This window comes from Podarcis muralis, chromosome 6 (genome assembly GCF_964188315.1).
Source record: "Podarcis muralis chromosome 6, rPodMur119.hap1.1, whole genome shotgun sequence".
NCBI lineage: Eukaryota > Metazoa > Chordata > Lepidosauria > Squamata > Lacertidae > Podarcis > Podarcis muralis.
In genome coordinates this window covers 72,542,459-72,563,369 of record NC_135660.1, presented here as the reverse complement: position 1 = coordinate 72,563,369, position 20,911 = coordinate 72,542,459, and the positions used below count along the sequence as shown (strand labels likewise).

Genomic DNA, 20,911 nt, shown 5'->3' with positions numbered 1-20,911 from the left:
GGATAAATACACAGATGTGGTTTAGGTAATCTTGCCAAATCAATGTCTATTGACCTATGTCTAATACTGACAAATACCGACATGAAATATATTCCAGATAGCCCTGAAAAAGCCTTAAGCGTTACGTGTACCAAGTTATTGAGTCCAGGAGGTGGAAAGTTGCACTCTCCTGAAAGGAGCAGGTCTATAGCTTGTGGGTACACCTAGGTCCATCATTGTCACTGGAGGTTCAGGTGCCATTGGTGTATTCCTTCCAACACAATGCAGCTCAAATCTGGAACACCACCTTCTGCATCCAAAATCCTGTGCTAGTCACGTGACCCATGTGAGATTGCAGACCTGGAGAAAGGGCTTTTTAAAGGAGAGATATTGGCCTGAAATTGAATCAGAGCAAAGTGACCAAAATGGTTGCTGTACTCTCATGGGGGAAAAAATGGGATGTCTCGGTTTTTGCAGGGTAGTTGATGGGTGCTAGGAGTATCCCCCCCCCCCCCGACTTTTGCTGATTTGCTAACTACAGCCTCTTTTGAACAGTGATGTCTTGGCCAAGGTATTCCATGTTCTGGTAACTTCCAAGGTGGATTACTGCAGTGCACTCTATGTGAGGCCGCCCTTGAAGACCCTCAGAAACTTCAACTGGTCCAAAAAGCAGCAGCCAGATTATCGGCATGGGTTCCATCTAGAACTCATATAATCCTCTTTTTAAAATAGCTGCATTGGTTGCTAGTTCATTTCTGGACCCAATTCAAAGCCCAAAATTACTTAGGCCCCAGATCCCTGAAAGATTCCCTCCTTCTCTTCTGTTGTTGTTCTACTTACACAACAGATTTCTGCTTCAAATATAGTTTTCCTAGTAAAGGGCCTCTGTGATGTTGAAACTGCACCAGTTGAAGCTCTTCTGCTGAAAGGTGCACAGTATCTGTTAGGTTAAAGAGTGGCAACTTTAGGCATTGCACACATCATTCCTCTTTATTATCTTGCAAATCCCATCCCCTGATCCTGTTGGCAACAGGATTTGCCAATTCTGTAAGGAGGTTCACAGTTGTGACTTTAATACATAAGTTTGATAGCAAGGCAAGGTATATGTTGACATTATCTATCTAGTTTTCAGTCATTGAATTTTCCTTGACTTCTTAGGTAGGGATTAAACTTTGTTTCATTTTTTAGTTGAATCCATTGTTTGAATCTGATTTTTTGTTAAAAGATTATTCATCTCCTATGGCTTTTAGTAGTTCTTCACTTTAAGGAATAATCTCCACTTTATGGGCAGAACTTTCTGAATCCTCCCCTTGTGTGCATGGCACTGCTGGAGAAAGTATAGAAATGTCTATGGCAATAAGATCTATTCTGTATTATGACCATTATCTGTCTTAATGTAACAGCGTTCAAGCCCAGACAGTCCGTGATCAATGCACTCTGAGAATATCACAACAGCTATTGAAAAAGCAGAGATAACACTAGTGACAGTAACCTAACTCAGGGGCAGGTTTAAATGCACATCAAGGAAGCAATGAAACCAAGAAGAGATAAGTGGGAGCTCAGAACTGTATCTCCAGTGACATAAGCAATACACTTTGAGTAGTGATTTTCAGACTGTCGGCTGGAAATTTTTCCATCAGTAAATAACACAAATAAAAGGAGGCTTTCTTGGGCAGCAAGAAAAATGGTTGTAGGAAGAGTTCAGAATTATTACAATTTTTTTCCCCAGCCAACTAGCAATATATTGAATTAGCTTCCCAGCTCTCTAGCCTGTTTCTAGGAGTTTCTGTCTTTTTAAAAATCTGGCTGTTTTTTTTTTTAAAGGGTGCCAGTTACATAGCAGAGACAGAAAAAAGATATGATTAAAAATATGTGAGGAAAAAGGAGCTGGATAAGTTATTTTGGTGATTAGGAGGTTTAATCTGAAATCACATTAGATTTAAGCTTGTTGGTGTCTCTGGTATCTTCTCTTACACGATGGATGTTTGTTTCTGTTATGGATATATGTTCTTTATTAATACTATTGCAAAGGTTGTCAAGACCTTTGGATGGGACAATAAACTTATGAACGGAAAAGCTCCTATGGGCTAGAAACCTTTGTGGATTTTGTTATAAGACCTGTAAGGTCATTTGAAACTGGTCTATGCTTTTGGAGCTCTGGCTCATATATATATATTCTCGGTGAACTCTTCTGTTTCTCCATTGCAAGATTGCTGAAGGGCTGGAATACTGGGATCATTGAAAGGTTCTTAAGAGACGTTAAATTAAGTATGAGAAATGTGTGCACTTCATTTTGAAATACTGTTTCATTTATTTCATAAAACTGGGAGTTCACTTAACTCTGTGACTTTGTTTGTTAAGCAGAGTCTCCTACCCATCTCTTACTTTCTGTGAAAGCTTATAAGATACGTGTCTGTGGGTGTATTTAACCTGTGCAACTTATTGTATCTTATTCACATGATAATGCTTGCATAATCCCATCTTATAATAAAGCATGAAAGCCTTGATTCCCATTACAACTGTAAACCACTGCATAAACCACAAAGCAATAAATGTACAGTATGGTTTCTCCATCTCTTCTTGATGCTATAAATGAAGGCTGTAAATTGCTTTCTCACACAATTTGTGCAATAATATACTTAATGGATTATGAATGACATGGGTGGAAGTTGACATTAGCACAGCAATTTCTATTTAAATGTGCTTCAGACATAAATGCATGGTGTCTCAATAGCAGACTATCTGAATACATACACCCTTGAATTTGTATTTAGCAAAATTTGGTGTGCTAGAGATTGATGTGGTGAATCATTATTAACTAATACAGTACCTGTGCATGTATATCTGTTATAGATCTAAATGACAGGTTTCTCTGGTCTCTCAAGAAAAGTGGATTTCTTAATAGCAAAATTATTTCAAATAAGAGTGCTGTTCTCATTTACATAAACCAATCAGCTCAGAGCTAGAATCACCATTACATTGCATCTGCTACAAAATGGTGCCTTAACCAAATTGAAGCCACTGAAAAAGTGAAGTTATCTGAGAGTTTCCTTACATAAAGTATACAGCTGTCCTGCCTCCTGTATTCCTTGCCACAGTTTAGAACATTGTTTGCCAATCTCTTGCTTCTAGAGGTTTTTGACTACAACTCTCATTAGCCAATGGTAGTGGTAGTCCCAAAAAAACAGTTTGGCAAAGGCTCTTTTAGAACATGATGGGAATTCATGTATGATGAGATGAGGGAGAAATTCAGTTAGTTCACATTTAAAGGCAAATTACCAAACCTGCAGTTTCTGAAACAATAAGTGAACCAAAATGCAGCTACAGACCCTCCAAGTGTCCCCATTTTCCAGGGACGTCCCTAATTTAGAGAAGCTGTCCTGGTTTCTGAGTTGATTCTAGAATGTCCTGCTTTTCCTTAGGATGTCCTTATTTTCATTGGAGAAATGTTGGAGGGTATGGAGTTATCCAACCCCCGAGCTGTCTGAAGGCAAACCTGTACAGGGAAGTTTGGAAACTGCCAAAAGTGGCTGGGGCAAGATGTGTGGTATATAAATAGTAAAATTAGCACTATGGAATGGGACATCCCTATTTTCATCAGCGAAATATTGGAGGGTATGCAGCAATAATTAAGAATTAGACCCATCGTTTTGAAATACTCCTCAGATATGCCTCTAAGATAACTAAATGAGAACATGATTGTGTACCATTGGAGATAATAGTCAAGGATATTTCAAGTTGTCATTATTCTATGAGTACATCTAGATCCATTTTGAGCTGTACTTTAAAAAACAACACACCAGTAGCACCCCTGTCATGGTCAACATATTAACAGATATTACTTCAGAAGCCAGTGCAGCTTAGACTATTGAAGGCTCACCAGACATTGTGGGATGGGGTGTGCACCATTGGTGTGAAAATATGGGTGTTATAAGACTGTCTCCTGTTTAGCTCTTAAATATTCCAGGATGCATCTGTTCTTTATGACATACATCCAGTGAGAATGGGGAAGAATCTTTAGAAGAAGGAATAAAGTGCACCATCATTTGAATGCAGCATTTTCCACAGGAGACCAATATCTGTCACATATACTAAAATGTCAGCACCAGCAATAACCTTCCAGTTCACGAAGAAAGGATCATGCTGAATGAATGTGGATTTCTTGGTCATTCAAAAGTGTTTATAGCTTGGACAAGCCATTACATAAAGCCTTTAGTGCTGTGGAATTACAGATGGAGAAAGGAATTTTACAGATGGGCAGTTTTAGTTGATCAGGTTATAGTGTATGCCAGGGATCATCTCCATTTAACATCTAGGGCACCAAGAGGTGAAAGCCAAAGGGGAAAAAATGAGAGTGTTAAATGCCCAAGCACTACCACATGAAAAACACAAGTTAATATCTGAGTCATGCTGTTCACCTTACTAATGCAGGCAGTTGTCTTTTCAGAAATGAGAAAGTAAAAGGAAACGGCCAAAATTAATTAAGCAATTAAACAACGACTTCTTTCCTGCATTTTGAGTCTCCTGTGACTCAGCATTCTTTGCAACTTATTTACCCACAAATTGTGTTTTTCATGCTGGAGGTTGGATAGGGATACATTTTGTTAAAAGAGACAGACCAGACCATTCAGTGTTGTTTATTTATTGCTCAGTTATTTTAGGCTGCTCTCTCTTTTGCTCCCCTGCCTCTCCCTTGAGATGATTGTCTTTGTGTCTTCCTTTGTTGCCTTGGAAAAAATATATATTCAAAATGATATTTAAAAGAATGCCTGATATATTTGTAACCTTTTGAGAAGAATTAGAATTGGAATCTCATTAACACATGAGGCAATCCATCAGACGAGGACCTGTTTCCACTCCCCTGAGCAAGCTTCCTCTTGCTGGCCTCTCCTATTGTAGTCTGATTATTGATTCTTCTTCTCCTTTTTCATTGTTTCGTGTTTCCATCCAGTTTTTAGCAGTGGGGGGGGGGGGCACTTAGAAATGCAGAGCAAGGGGAGAGAGCTTTTTTGAGGCAACCTGCTTGAGTTGGTGGCGGGACATGAATTGCCAGGTCAGCAGTGTGGTCCTCTATTGTGCTCCTGTTACTCAGAGTGACCAGCACCACTTAACTGCAAGGCAGGTTGGTGAAGGCTGCTTTCTGAAGCCCTGGGAAGAGGATGTTATGTGTCCACTTCCCAGGCTTGAGAAGTTGCTGTTCCAACTTATAACTTTTCTAGGTTCAGACTTGTTGTTCCTTGGAAGATAATTTTTTTAAAATAAAAAAATTCAAATCACCTCCAGTCTGAATTGATACAGTCCAGAAACATATACACCCCATCATTTGTTCTCCATAGTAACTGTTTGTATGGCTGTCTGCATGCCCTCCAACATTTCTCTGATGAAAACAGGGATGTCCCATTCCATAATGATGATTTACTATTTATACCCCACCCATCTTACTGGGTTGCCCCAGCCACTCTGGGCAGCTTCCAACATATATAAAAACATAATAAAACATTAAACATTAAAAAAAAAATCCCTATGCAGGATTGCCTTCAGATGACTTGGAGTTCGGATTTGTATTCCACCATTCAATCCAGAGCAATCCTCAAGGAGAGCTTGCATAAAATAATAAAATGCACAGTTACATTAGGCGATGTGGCGTTTGCCCGTTCCTTGTGATTATGTTTGTACAGGGGGATGGAAATGGTTAATGTAGATTGACCAATGAGAAAGTTCAGAGGTGAAGCCTACCTGGTTTTGAGGCTCAACCCAGGGTTTACCATTAGGAGATGGAGGAGTGAGGGTCAGCCAGAGGCAGAAAAAAGTCAAGCATAGTGGTTGTGACAGAGTGAGAGACAGGGATAGAACTGAGAGAGAAGAGTGTGACAGTGTGAGATAGTGCCACATCTAGTTAAGGGTGCGCATTTGAGAAACTGTTCTGAACATATTTAAAACTTGTTTGTTCTTCAATAAACTTTAATCTTCGTTGTTGACTTTACAACCTGACTGAGACCCAGTATTTCACTAGAAGAAACCTGGTTGGTGGCAGCGGAAGAATAAAGCAGTGGTGTACAGGTCAATAGTCCGTGAAACGACCAGGGGCTCTGTATGAACGCCACAGGCTGCTTTATCCCATGACAGATAGTATTTCTCTGGGGCAGCCCATTCCATTCTGAACCTTAGTTCTCTTTAGATTGTTGTGGCTATTCTCATTGCTTTTTACCCCATCTCACTTCCCTGACACTACTGGCAACAAGATGGTCACTTGCCTGGCTGTGCACTCTGTATTCCCTTCCCCATGGGGACTGCAATTTACACCTATTATTAGAAAGATGATCTATGATCCGTGAAGCAGCTTTTATACTTAACGAAGATGCTGTTGAGTCCTTGGATGTCCATATCCCAATGACAGCTCAGAGAAGTAAAATAGTTAAAACATTTCTCTCCAGTATTGTGAAGTAGTTAAGAGTGGTGGACTCGTAATCTGGGGAACTGGGTTCACGTCTCCGCTCCTCCACAGGCAGCTGCTGGGTGACCTTGGGCTAGTCATACCTCTTCGAAGTCTCTCAGCCCCACTCACCTCACAGAGTGTTTGCTGTGGGGGAGGAAGGGAAAGGAGAATGTTAGCCGCTTTGAGACTCCTTCGGGTGGTGATAAAGCGGGGTATCAAATCCAAACTCTTCTTCTCCTAGTCATATTAAATTCAAAATCATTGTAACACCATTGTTTACTGATATATTTGAATTGGCATCAGGTACAGAGGTTTAGATCCAAGATTATGTTTCAGGAAATGTGATACTGACTCTAATTTCCCATCCTCCTTGCATATGTTGAGTATGAGCTAGTCAAAATTAGTACTCTTAAATCCCAGAAATCACACTGGGCATGCTTTAGGTATGTGTTGTGTAGTGCAATCCAGGTTTGCTCAGAAGTGCATCCCACTGTGTACAATGAAGCTTACTAGCAGTTGATTGTGCATAGGATTGCAGCCTAACTCTCTCTGGACAGTGGCCCTTTCCTTGTTGCCTTTTTCTGAACACCCCTTTCACCTTAAAAAGGTGATCGGAATCAAGGCCAGTCCAGTGCTGAGTTTTTAAAATTTCCTTTTGGCCAATTCACTCTGAGATGTCATTGGCCTTCCTTTCTGCTGCACCATGCCCCTCTCTAAAGTTCAGCTTGTGATTCATTGCAGCTTCTAACTCCTTGACAGGCCTAATTCCCCATTTTATTGTATGCATTTGCTGGATGTGATCTCTTGCACTTGTCCACTTTATAGTTCTCAGATGATTACACTAATTTATCAAGGTCACTTTGATGAAATTTTTGGTTTTCATAGTTCCTATCGTCCTTCCTAGCTTTGCATCATTAAAAAATTGGATTCAAATATTCTTCACTTCTTCGTTTGAGTATGCATTAGAAAGGTAGGATGGCATCAGATACAGAACAGCCTCCTTGTCAGTTTAGCATTCACTTATAACTGTGGGCTCGAGCCAGCCAAAATTAAGCACTGCTAAGCCCCATTGATTTCAATGTGAGAATTAACCACTCTCTCCCTTTAAAACCAATAAGACCTAGAAATATTAGATTTTAGTTCAACTGCATGTGACTTTTGGAATATGGCCCATTTCTAACATTTGTGGACCATTTTTCACCGCTGTTCAATTCAAGGTGCTATTCTTGATCGTTGAAGAACTCATGGAATAAGAGGAGATGTCTTCTTATGACCAGGAACTGATTAAGGAACAGGAATTAGAGAGAGGGACAAATCTCTCAATGGAGAGATGTGGGAGATGGAGTCCCTTAAGAATCAGTATTGGGACTTGTGCTTTGTAACTTGTTCATAACCACTCCAGAGTTAAGGGAGAGGAGCAAGGTAGCCAAGTTTCTTAATGATACCAAAGTGTTCAAGATGGTTAAAACAAAATAATAATAATAATAATAATAATAATAATAATAATAATAATAATAATAAATAAATAATCCCCCAAAAGGATCACTCCAAACTGAGTGTACAGGCAGTGAAATGGAAAATGTAGTTCAGTGTAAGCACGTGTACACATTGGGACAAAACAAACCCTAAGTTTATGTATGCATTCATGGGGTCTGAACTGGTGGTAAATGACCAGAAATGAGACCTTGGGGTAGGTAGTAGGGGGTAGTTCAATGAAGATGTTTACCCAGTGTACAGCAACTATGAAAAAGGTGAATTCCATTTTAGGGATTATTACAAAATATACTGAAAATAAAACTGCCAATATCATAATATTGTAATACAAATCTGTGTAGAGAGCACACTTGGAATTCTGTGTATAGTTCTGGTCACTTAACCACAAAAAGGATATCACAGAGCTGGAAAATTATCATGGGGTTGGGACATCTGCCCTTTGAAGAAATGTTGCAACATCTGGGGCTGTTTAGAAAATAAAGAGGAGTGAGGTCTCCACCCCCATCGTTCAGCCCGGACACTGAGGTCCAGTTTCAAGGGCCTTCTGGTGGTTCCCTCACTGAGAGAAGTGAGGTTACAGGGAACCAGGCAGAGGGCCTTCTCTGTAGTGGTGCCAGCCCTGTGGAATGCCCTCCCATAAGATGTCAAGGAAATAAACAACGACCTGACTTTTAGAAGACATCTGAAGGCAGCCCTGTTGAGGGAGGTTTTTAATGTTTGATGTTTTATCATATTTTTAATATTCTGTTGGGAGCTGCCCAAAGTGGTTGGGGAAACCCAGCTAGATGGGTGGGGTATAAATAAATAATAATAATAATAATAATAATAATAATAATAATAATAATAACAATAATAATTATTATTATTATTATTATTATCATTATTATTATTAGGTGGGGTATGAAAGAGAAATACAAAATTATGCACAGGTTGGAGAAAATCTGTCTCAGAATTATACAACCTAGGGCCACCCAGTAAAGCTGAATGTTGGAAGATTCCGGAAAGACAAAAGAAAGTCCTTTATTCATACAGCACATAGCAGCAAATCTATGGAATCTGGTCTGACATAGTGATGGCCACCAACTTGCATGGCTTTAAAATTGGATTGGTCAGCTCATGGAAAGTAAAGGCTTTTAGTAGCTACTTGACATGGTGGGCATATTCTCACTCCTCTATCAATATACAAGTGGCTGGGAATCACAAGTGGAGAGTGTGCTGCTATGATCAGGTCCTTTGAGAAGTCTCCCCATAGGCATTTGGTTGGCCACAGTGAAAACATAATGTTGGACTAGAAGGCTCTTTGGGCTGATCCAGCAGGATTTTTCTTTTGTTCACGGGTCAGAGTATCTAAATAATGAAATAGTACATGCTTTCTCCATGTATCAGGGACCTAACACCCACACACAACTCTACACAATTAGAAGTCTGAGTGAAGAGGTAAGCTTTTAACTGGAGCCAAAATTCAACCAATTTAGGTGCCAGCAGTATTTTAAGAGGAGAGGCATTCCACAACCGCAGAACCACCACTGTGAAGGCCCTCTCACGAGTCACAGCTAAAACATTTAACTAGGTCTTGGTAGTGTAGAGCACGCCTATTGTGAATGAAATTCAGCTCAACATGTCAGTGTACCAGTCAAAAAGCCACAGTTATACAATGGAACAGGTGCTGCAGTATGAAAGAATCATTATGAAATGGAACAGAAGCTCAGACATTATAATAAAGAAAACCAATGCAATATTCCCCACATTTGAATGCACCCTAAAGCATCTGTAATCTATGCACTCATTCCATGCAACCCCACCCAATTCTGAGATACAGGAACTATACCCACAAAACCTCTGTCTTCCCAGGATTCAATTTGAGTTTGTTAGCGGTCATTCAGCCCAGTATTTGTATGTCCAGACATTATTTCTATGTCTAATGTGGCATCGTGATGGGAAAGACGGTGAGCAATTGTTTTTGTTTTTTTTAAATAGTATTTATTAAGGTTTTAAGTTTACAAAAATACAAAAGAAAAAACACCAAATTAAACAATAGCAAAACAACACACCACAATAAAAAACAGAAAAATAGAAACAATTAAAAAGAAAAGACAAAATCGAAGCTTCCCATAACTTATCTTTCATTTGCTTGTTTCCCTGACCTCCTCACACCTCCCTTTTTTGTATTCTAAGAAGAAGACGGTGAGCAATTGAACTGGGACATACCTGTCTGCCTGCATTTAAAAGTCCTCAAAGTACAGTGGGGTGAACAGGCTATTGAAACCAGTTCCATTATTTGTCCCAGACGTCCCAAGCTTTGCCTTCATTTCAGAACTACAGTACCTTTACATCTTAGAACAAACTGTTTCAACAGTTCTGTGGAAATGCTTAGATCTCTTAAATACAAAGTTGCTAATTTGGATGGATCACTTGGAGGCCTAGCTTTGATAATGGCAGAGGTTTCATCAGAGCAATTTCTTGTCTGGTTGGAACAGGTTCATTAAGCTAAAAACACACTCAAATCAGGCATCTGCTTAACAAATGCTCATGGCAAAACTAATTAGATTTGCCAGGTTAGTGCGAATCAACAGAAGTCCTGTGAGATTCAAGCAATATTATTTCTTCTGAAATAAGGCAGGCTAGTTTTGCAGGCAAATTAACATGTATTCATTGTTAGATGGGTTCAGCAAAAATATTTTTGAAGAATTTCTTTATGTATCCTCAACAATTAGGCACGTCTTATAACGAGAAGTGTTGAAACCTTCTGCAGGCGTAATATGCTCCACTCTTTTTGAATTACTCTAATTTCTGACTTTCAGAATTGGCTTTCAAATTTGCACTGTCTCTATAGTGGCAAGGTATCCTTTCTGAGTGGAGCATCAATTTGAACCCAAATAACAAACTGAACACTCTAGATCAGTGTTTCCCAACCTTTTTTGGGCAAAGGCACACGGAGGTAGGCTGGTGTGCCGTGGGAGGGAGGCGGGCGAGTCGGGCGGCGAGCACACGCGGGGCGGCGAGCGAGCTCCCTCCCACATCCCATCGCCGCTCGCTTCGGCCGGCCTACTGGGCTGTCGCAGGCGGAAGGCCTGCGCATGCGCGAGGTTTTCGCGCCTTCCTCCAGTAGGCCGGCCGAAGCGAGCGGCGATGGGATGTGGGAGGGAGCTCGCTCGCCGCCCCGCGTGTGCTCGCCGCTGCCCCCCCGCCTCTCGCCGCCCGAGTCGCCCGCCTCCCTCCCACGGAACACAAGGCAACACCGGTTGGGAAACACTGCTCTAGATAATATCATGCTTAAGTCCAATTGTGGCCAGAGCTGGCTCAAAATATTTTTCTGCCTTAGGCAAAAGACAAGAGCTCCCCCTCCACAATTCCACTTGGAGAAGTCCTCTGCCACCTCTGAGGGAAGCAGGTGGTACAAGACAGGTTGCGTGACATGCACAGTTCTATACTACAATAGAAGAATGCCCGGTGAACTCAGGAAGAATGTACAGCAGGTCACTGCTGCCTGCCACCCAGCACCTGCTGCTTGAGGCAATTACCTCACTCTAATGGTAGGGCTGGGCTTGATCATGAGGCTTATATCAAGCTCAAGCAACTTGTTCCACTGATGTCAATGGGATTTGACTAATTTTCTCTGGGTTGAAGCCTTTGCCTACATCAAGGATGAGTAACCTCTGGCTCTCCAGATGTTGCTGGACTTCCACTTCCAGCAACCTGAAGCAGAATGACCAGTCTTCAGGGATGATTGAAGTTGTAGTCCAGCAACATTTGGAGGGCCAAAGGTTCCTCATCCCTGATCTACATCATACTGGCCCTGCAGTGACAGGAAGTTGGTACAGTGGTACCTCAGGTTAAGTACTTAATTCGTTCCGGAGGTCCATACTTAACTTGAAACTGTTCTTAACCTGAAGCACCACTTTAGCTAATGGGGCCTCCTGCTGCTGCCGCCCCGCCGGAGCCCGATTTTTGTTCTTATCCTGAAGCAAAGTTCTTAACCTGGAGCACTATTTCTGGCTTAGTAGAGTGTGTAACCTGAAGCGTATGTAACCTGAAGCGTATGTAACCTGAGGTACCACTGTATTGTATGTTAACCATCTGTGGACACAATTGGTTGATACTTTCTTATAAATGGGACTTTAAAATTTGTTGAATTGCAGAAAGGAATACACTTCTATTTTATGCTCTGCAAATATTTTATGCAAGTCTTTTGTTCTCTCCTTGTTCCATGGTGTCCAGTTTTGGTGAGCCTTCCTTGTCTTTTGTAATTATTTCTTCTCACATGAATACTTCCGCACCCCTTAACTTATACTTGTTCTATGTTTTGCGGTATGACAGGATTTTTTTTTTTGCATTCATTAGGACAGTACGTTGTTTGTTTCTGTCCATTGTGGATGTATTTTACTTTTGTTTACTGCTCTGTCCCTTGATTTTCATGTCATCTTTATTGTAGCCCCCTTTTTTTGCTGCTGATCTTTTCTCTACTGATTTATCCTTCCATTATAATGGTTTTTCTTCATGTTCTCTCCCATCTATCTACTGTAGTCAGCCAGAGAGCACATCTTTCTACCGCAGTGTTTTATTCTTCTGATCAGCAGATCGCCTTTGTGCTCTGCCTCACTGTTGATTTACACTCTTCTGTTACGAGCCAGGTTATGTAGTAGCCGCCCTTCTCTTTATAGGTTAGACAATTTTTGTGGTGGCCCATTGTTCTATTTACTCTTCGTTTAAAGACTGCAACCAGAAGACAAGCTTTTTGAAAAATAAAAAAGCAACCACAACCAATGTTGAAATAAGATTCTAATTATCAGTTTCATTCAATATTATTTTAACTTGGAAGGTTGTTGGCATAGAAATACTTCTCAAACTGATATGAAATGATTTAGAAAACAAGGATGTCTACATCCTTTGATTGATTAGCTGTCTGGCCTTTAATTCAATCATTAGAAACAAAGGTAAATACCACAGAATGCCACCGTTGGTGAAAGTCTGAAAATATTTGATTAAAAAAGTAATTGACCTAAACATATATGGAATTTATTTAGGGGATGGGGATAATTTTAAGCAACTCACCTACTCTAGGGATGTACTCATCCTAGATGTTTGACAAAGGATGTGGTTACATCCTAAGGAAGGTGCTACTAGTTGTAAAGAGAATTAAGACTTCCAACATCTTCTTGTGTTTGCTATTCCTGGGTAGAGATTACCTTTATGTCACAAGCACTTTGAGCCTTCAGTGGCAACCCACAGAATGTCTGTAAGAGATACTGTCTGCATACACACCATACCCTGAAGGCAAATTTAAAGCACATGGCTTTCCTCAAAGAATAATGGGAACGGCAGTTGGGTGCTGGGAATTGTAGGTCTGTGCAAAGCCAGATCTGGCCAAAGGTTGGAACAGTAGGAAGACCAGCAACAAAAGCCTGGAAACCTCCTTGCACTAACAGACCAGAGAGGGTCCACTAGTATATCCTGACCCCGCCCCCTACACAGATCAGGCAGCTCTGGGTACCAGGGAGACTATGCCTTTGTCATTTCTTGTTGGCCATGAACAAATTCATCTTGCTTCCTGGTTCTCAGCCTTTGTTTTGCCCCGTCCTGGACACAGTTTATCAGGAGCTGAGTGTGACATGGTCATGATGCTTCTCTCACTTTTAAGGACAACATAAATGAGGCTGGAGATGCCACTTATTTTATTGGTAGTGCTGCAAAATATATTTCTCATGGATTTCATCTGTTTCTCCCCAAAGTACACATTTCCTCTCAAAATAGGCATTTTCAAATGTGTTTTGATACACTTTTTTGTCAATAACTGCTCCGGAACAGTTGGGAAATGTGAAGGCTGCTAGATCACCAAGTTCCAGTATCCACACTAGTCAAAGAGATACAGATGAGGTCAATTTGTACTGGAATTTGCAAAGATTGAATTCCTCAAGCATCTTTAATTGTAACTCATTTTGGTGGGGAGAGCTCAGCTTTTCAATTGCAACCCATGCCCCTAGGCTTTCCTTTTCCCTTTTCTGATTGTTTGAAGTTCTCCATTGGTCGGCAACTGCCACAAGCAGAGGACCAGTGCTTGCCTTAAGCAGAGCAGTTCAATGGATCATCCTATATTCTGATATCGCTAATAAGTATCCATCTAGAATGGACAACTCCAATTAAAAGCTGGTTGTTTCAAAACTACAATTTGCAGTTTATGAGTCAATTACCTTTTCGTAAATCAAATGAATGCCTTTAACCATATTAGAAAAATATTCTGAAAAGGTGTTCCAGTCTTGTTTACGCTTTCATTTTAGATTGAAAGATGTTCTGAAATAAACTACCTCCCAGGAATAAATTCACAAGGGCAGCTGATAGCATGTTTCCACAAGTTTCTTAAAAATAAATAAATCAACCAAAAAAGAAACATTTAGGGAAGGCTCTAATTAACCACAAGGGAAACATTTTATTATACGTTTTATTTTATTTTTATTTCAGAGCGTCATTCGTGAAAGGTATATGATTATTATACTGTGGTTATAAATGCTTAGCTGACAAAGTTAGCTGGGATGATAAGCTCATATAAAATGATAAGGGAAGAAATGATTGAATGGAATTCATCTATTTATCTAAGAACTAGGTATAACAGATTTAAGGTTAGACTGTTCACTGCTATAAAGGAAATGAATGTAAATTTATTTCCATTTTTTATAAGCAAACACAATTATTTAAATATTTGATATAAGATTTTAGAGGTAATTCCTATTTGTAATGGATTTACCTCTAATAGATAATAGATTTACATTTACATTTTAAAGAGAAAATGAGATATAATCTTAAAGGTCTTGTATTATCATAGGAACATTGAATAGTTTATATAATAGGATGTATTGCACTAAACAATATGCTTAATAATGTTCGTATATAATCATTTAGAGTTTGTATGGCACATGTATTGCCTATATTCATTAAATAAATAAAAATGTTTAGCTTAGGTTTAGCTCATTATTGGGCATAAAATAAAAGGTAAGCTTGGACACAATAGGAGACAACAGAGAAAGCTGTATAATTGATATGACAGCTAGAAACTACTGACCACATACTCATTTGTAATGATTATCATAATGAAGGAATAACTATTATAACTAAAAGTATCAGAAAATGAAATCACCCTTGTTCAACCATATTTGACAGTTTGGAAATTTGTTTTTAGGGAAAAGGATAATGAAGTCCTTATATTTGATGGTGAGTTTGCTAGAGAATGCACTGACCATCCAAAAGTTAAGGGAAGAGTAAAAGGATGTTTAGATATTTATCATCATGAGGGTGATGGATGACATCTTTCAGCCATAGTAATGGGATTTTAAAAATTCAGATAGGAGGGAATTCATACTTATTTTAGATAAACTATCATTCATCCCAAAAAGGAGTGGGTGATTTATTCTGCATAAATATATGAGCTGGATGGACTCAGTTTACATATATTATTTACATATAAATGGCATAATTTGCATGAATTTGGAAACATGTTTGCATTTGGTGGGCAGGCCTTTCTTCTCTGTTTCTCAGGGAGATTAGAAGCAACAGTTTTGAGAAAGTTCTGGAAATCAGAGTTAATAAATATATTTATTTGTACTTAATGTTTAGGAACTTACAATGTTTGCTCACAAAACATGCAGTGCTGGGTTACCAGGTAGGCAGAATAGGCATGGGCCTATGGGCCTTATACCTTTTAGGGCCCCTGTGACAATATTGATTTGATCTTGAAAGAAAATTACAATCAAGCTTTCTTAGTTCAATGTTATCTGACTAGAGCGCACACATGAGCCCCCCCCCCCCCCCGAGATTTTGACTGCCTAAGGGCCTCCACAAGATTTAATTCAGCACTCGAAACATGTCCCAACAGAACCAAAGAGAATTTGTTGCACCAAATCTTTTTCTGTTGCAGACCCTGGCACCTCAGATTTCAGTGGTGCCCTGTGCAACGCCAAAATCCATCACCCTCTTGCCTCCTGTTGGATGTCATAGTTGCGGTGCCTGCTGTGGAGCCCCAAAAGCTCCATGCCTGGTATGACCAAACCAGTCATGCTCCCCCAGATCCACCTTTGTCTTTTCGTTAACATGGCTGGCCAATCCACTTCCTTTGTAATTACAGTTCAACAGCCACATGTTGTAATGACCCTTGAGTAAACTTGTTATTGGGTGTGGGTGTGGGTGTGGGTGTGGGAGAGAGAGAGAGAGAGAGAGAGAGAGAGAGAGAGAGTTAACCTGTAAAGCTTGCAGTCCACTCCTCTTCAGGTAACATACTAGAGGAGCTTTCTGTAACTTGGTGCCCTCTAGATCAGAGATTGCCAAAGGCTCCCCCCCTCTAATCACTTGAAAATTGTTAAGCGTTTTGATGGACTTAATGGTTTTTCTGTCTGTTGTTTGGTAATTGTAAAGTGTGTTTTTTTAATTACATGGAATTCAAATGTTAATACAAGAAAATACAAAAAGAAATAATAGAAGCATTAAAGAATAATAGAATCATAGTATTATAGAGTTGGAGGGGACCGCAAGGGTTCTCTACTTTCTTGTAACTTGAAGCCGATGGTTTGGCTTCTACCCTCCAGAGCAGGAGAAAACAAGCTTGCTCCATCTACCATGTGACAGCCCTTTAGATATTTGAAGGTGGCTATCACATCTCCTCTCAGTCTTCTCTTTTCCAGGCTAAGCAAACCCAAATCCCTCAACCATTGCTCATAAAGCTTGGTTTCCAGCCTGTTGATTATCTTGGTCACTCTCCTCTGCCCAGCGCTCCAAGTTGTCAATATCCTTCTTAAACTGTGGTGCCCAGAACTGGACACAGTACTCCAGGTGTCCTCTGAACAAGGCAAAATATAGTGGGACTATGACTTCCCTTGATCAGGACACTATACTTCTGTTGATACAGTCTAGATGTACTACTGGCAAGTCAGGTATCCACTGTCTTATATTTGTGCAGCTGGTTCTTCCTGCCTAAGTGTAGAACCTTACATTTGTCCTTATTGAAATTCATTTTGTTAGTTTTGGCCCAGTTCTCCAATCTGTTAAGGTCATCTTGAATCCCAACTCTGTCTTCTGCGGCATTAGTTACCCCTTCTGCGTTACCTGAAAATTTGATGAGCTTGCCCTCAGTTCCTTCATCCAAGTAGTTTATAAAGACATTGATCAACAATGGGCCCAGGACAGAACTCTGCTACAGTCCACTTGTCACCTTTTTCCAGGATGATGGCAAAGAACTATTAGTGAGCACTCATTGGGTATGGTTATTCAATCCCCAAAATTGCAGCCTCCATGAAATCTTCAACAGCAACCCCAAGGAGAGTGCACTGCTATAATCCAATCAGGTTACCAGTATATGGACTACTGCAACCATGCTATTCCTGCCCAGGAATGGTCATAGCTGGATGGCCAACTAAAGCTGGCCAAAAACACTCAGGCCACCAATAGTAATTGAGTCTCAAGTGGCAGTGTTTAAGAGCACTCCCAGATTATTTATCTGCTCCTTCAAGGGAAGGACAATCCTATCCAGGGTTTACCTAATTTCTGAATCAGACCCTATGCTGGCTAGCACCAGCTGTGAGAGCAGTTTGGGATCCAAGAGAATCCACGACAACTCAGCCCTGACTGTCCATACATTTGTTTGCCAGCAGGGAGGATAGGCAATCCCAGATTGCACTGATAGTAGGCTTTGGTAAAAGAGGGCAGAGAGATGCCTCAGTTCAATCCAACCTCTTGCCCATCAACCCATTTGGATTGCCATGTGCAGTTTGGCTCATAATGACATTCAGTTTTGTTGCATTGTCAGCATCGTTCAAATATTTAAAAATATGTTACCCACCACTAAATCCAAGGAAAACCCCCTTTTAATCACAAAATACCTTTGCCCAATAAATTATTTTATGAAAGGATTTACAGGCTCCCATTAAAATTGATAGCAAACCTACACATTTATTTCATACCCATTTTGCTGGCTAGTGACTATTGTGTGCTTTGCATATAGCTTTCAATACTATTGTGTGCTTTGCATATAGCTTTCTATACTAGAGGGCATACTTTCATTGTAGAGCGCTGAAGGATGTATTAATAGGGGGGAAAGAAAAGAAAGAGAGAGATGCTAAATATGGAAGTTTAATACCACAAAATGCTTTTCTCAAAATTGCTGTCCCTGGGTGCCATTTGGGAACAGTTCAACAGAAGAGCTGTTCCATTTGTCTGCTGCTTTTGAATTGTGCGTTAACTTGTGTGGAATGCAGGGAAATAATTCGTTCTCTTTACCACTTTTCAATTTGGTGGGGAGAAAACCTGAATAGGGAATGATCTCAATGAGGTTAAGTAGAGCTGGCTGATGCCCATTGGGTATCTTGGGGCAGAGGGCAGGCCAGCTAAAGTGGACAGAGCTATACACACAGAGACACACCCACATCACCCACACAACCACAGAGACACACTCAACACAAACTGTCACACATGAACAGGGAAGAGCAGGGTGTGGCATCTCCCGTTCAGCCCTTGAGGGCTTCTGCCACCTGAGGCAGTGTCAAGGAGCTGTCAGGTAAGCACAGATCATTCATGGGGCAGGAAAGAACTTGAGACACAAAATGCAGTTAGCTTTTATTCAAAGAAAGTGACAACACAGCAGAGTTCCTCTGGCTCATTTCCTCTACTTGGAGATGTTGCTGAAACTGACCACTGCCTGATGTACATCCGATGAGAGTAGCATTCCCTCTGTAGTGTATGCCACCCCCCCATTATCTCTAGCAAAGCAAGAGCATAATGTTCCTTAATGTCTGAAATACGTTTTGACCCTGAGTGATACTTTCCCACCATGTGCTGCTTTCTTTTCTTTTCTCTCCCCCCACCCCCAATGTTTTCTTTTTATAAATAGTGGCTAAAGGGAATGCTACAGTGTTTTAAAAGCCTTTTAAAGTTTGATGTTGGCCAAACGTATCATTTCTTCCCCCCGTTAGTGGTGTAACTTAACATTGATCGGGTTAATATTTTATGGACCAAACCTCCAGTTACATAAAAGCCTCTGAATGGGGAATTCTGCCTCATTTAGGTTTCTTTAGCTATAAAAGATACCTCTTTATTTCACCCCAAGGTACCCTGTGATCTGCGCATCTCTCTCTTTCAAGATAGCTGTGTCTGGTAGGGTGAGGGGAACCATTAGCTATATGCTCACCAGGCTAAGTCCTGCTCCATTGACTGCTCTGTTCTCTCATCTGTGGAGTTGTGATCTGATGGAAGAATTCCCTCTAAGCCCTTATCTGAGCCATTCAGGCTCCGGAGAAGTCAGCATGCGGTCCAGCTTCTTTTCTCCTTCTTGGCTTGCTTGGTTCAGTCTCCTAGGGGGTGATAGCTGTCTTTCCGTCTAGCCATTCTTTTTGAAGGGTTTCCTGGTCAGAAGCATTACTCCAGGGCCATAAATAGGTACACCCTCCCAGTGCTGTCCTTTATGTATATTCCAGTCATTTGATTTGTGGCATCCACCACAAACATGCCACCTCGGGACGAACTTTTGGCTTCTGTAAGGCTGCTCACCAGTGGCAAGTGCTGACCTGCCATACCTTTCTCTAGGTTGGATTATCAAGACTTCCTGACTGGCAACTTGTAAATAAAACAGGGTGACCAAACCCTGATAAAGATGTAAAAATGAAAGATGTTTACAGGCACTCCAATCCACCAGGTTTGGGTTATATACTCTGTCGGGGTTCTTGCATCTCTGTACATGCCAGCTAGACTGACCAACCAAAATGTCTCTGTATAGAAGGTATGGTCTAAATCAGCTGACAACCAATCATCTTGTGACCATGTTTGCATCTTCACAATCCATAAAGTGTACAACTTCACTCCAGCTTTCAGCACTCTTAGAAAATGCTGCTTTGCATGGCTGTAATTAGGGTGCAGTTACAAAAATATCTCTCTCAAGAAAATAACGAAAACAAAATACTCCTGTGACTGACTACAATGAAGAAATTTGCAATATTGCTCAGTTTAACAGAATATGGACAGACATGAGTTTGAGGATCATCTTGTCTGTCTCTTAGTGCAGACCCATTTCATCAAGCTTGAGCTTCCGAAGCCGCTGGCTGCCATTGGCAAGAATGGCAGTACCAGCAGCAGATATGTTCTGTGTTTATGATAATATTTTATTCTCTTGTTAATTGTGCTGTTTTAAATGCGCATTTTATATATGATTTCCTTTAGTAATGTTTTCTCTTGAAATGTTGACTTTGCTGCATCAAATGTGCACTCTGTTGCTGACCTCCTTTGTCATGTTTTCTTTTGAAGTCTTTTAGCGCAGAATCACCATGGTTTGTGCACATTCCCCATTGATCCCACAAGTGCTGCAGCATATGCACAATACAGCTTTAAGATAATATGAGTCTGAGGTAATTGTTAAATACTAGGAAGGAAAGTGTTAACCAAAGAGTTTGCCAAGTTTCCACTGCTCTTGTCCTTAGGTTAATTGGATTTTCATTTTGTGGGTTTCATTTTCATTTTCTGTGGGTTCTTCTTAAACAACAACGTAATTATGATATAGCAAGTCTAAGGTAGCTGGCTCTAACTGATCTTCCAATAAATTCAATGACAGATGAGGTGATTAGACAGCACACAATTACTTTAAAATGATATTTCTAATGTAGCTGTACTGTGTATAGAAGCGGGGGGGGGGGGGAGTAAACAAAACTAATGTACTTTGAAGGAATCCTAATTGTGACTTGTCAATTTTATTTCTCAGGGGGTATTTTTTTAAATAATACCTTTAGATGCCAGTCTTTTAAATGTAGACTTCTGTTTTCCTATCATGAAACAATTACGCTGAAGTGAGACTGGAGAACATAATTGCAGTAGGTTGTTCATCACTACTTTTGTGATTGTTGAGTGATATGCTTAAAATCTGCTTGTTTGAGTAACAAACTGAATTTTTTTATCAGTTTAATTGTGTAATTGTAATGAGTTATGCAGCACAGTAACATTGAAGTGAAAGCCAGTTTTGCTGCAGACAATTCTGCTAGA

The 20,911-nt window shown here is 40.3% G+C and overlaps 1 long non-coding RNA gene across 1 annotated transcript in view; it reads left to right on the top strand.

Moving 5' to 3' along the window:
- LOC144328044 (uncharacterized) overlaps positions 1 to 20,911 on the top strand; it is a 174,430-nt gene that overhangs the window by 53,474 nt on the left and 100,045 nt on the right. The gene's annotated exons all lie outside the window — the stretch shown is intronic.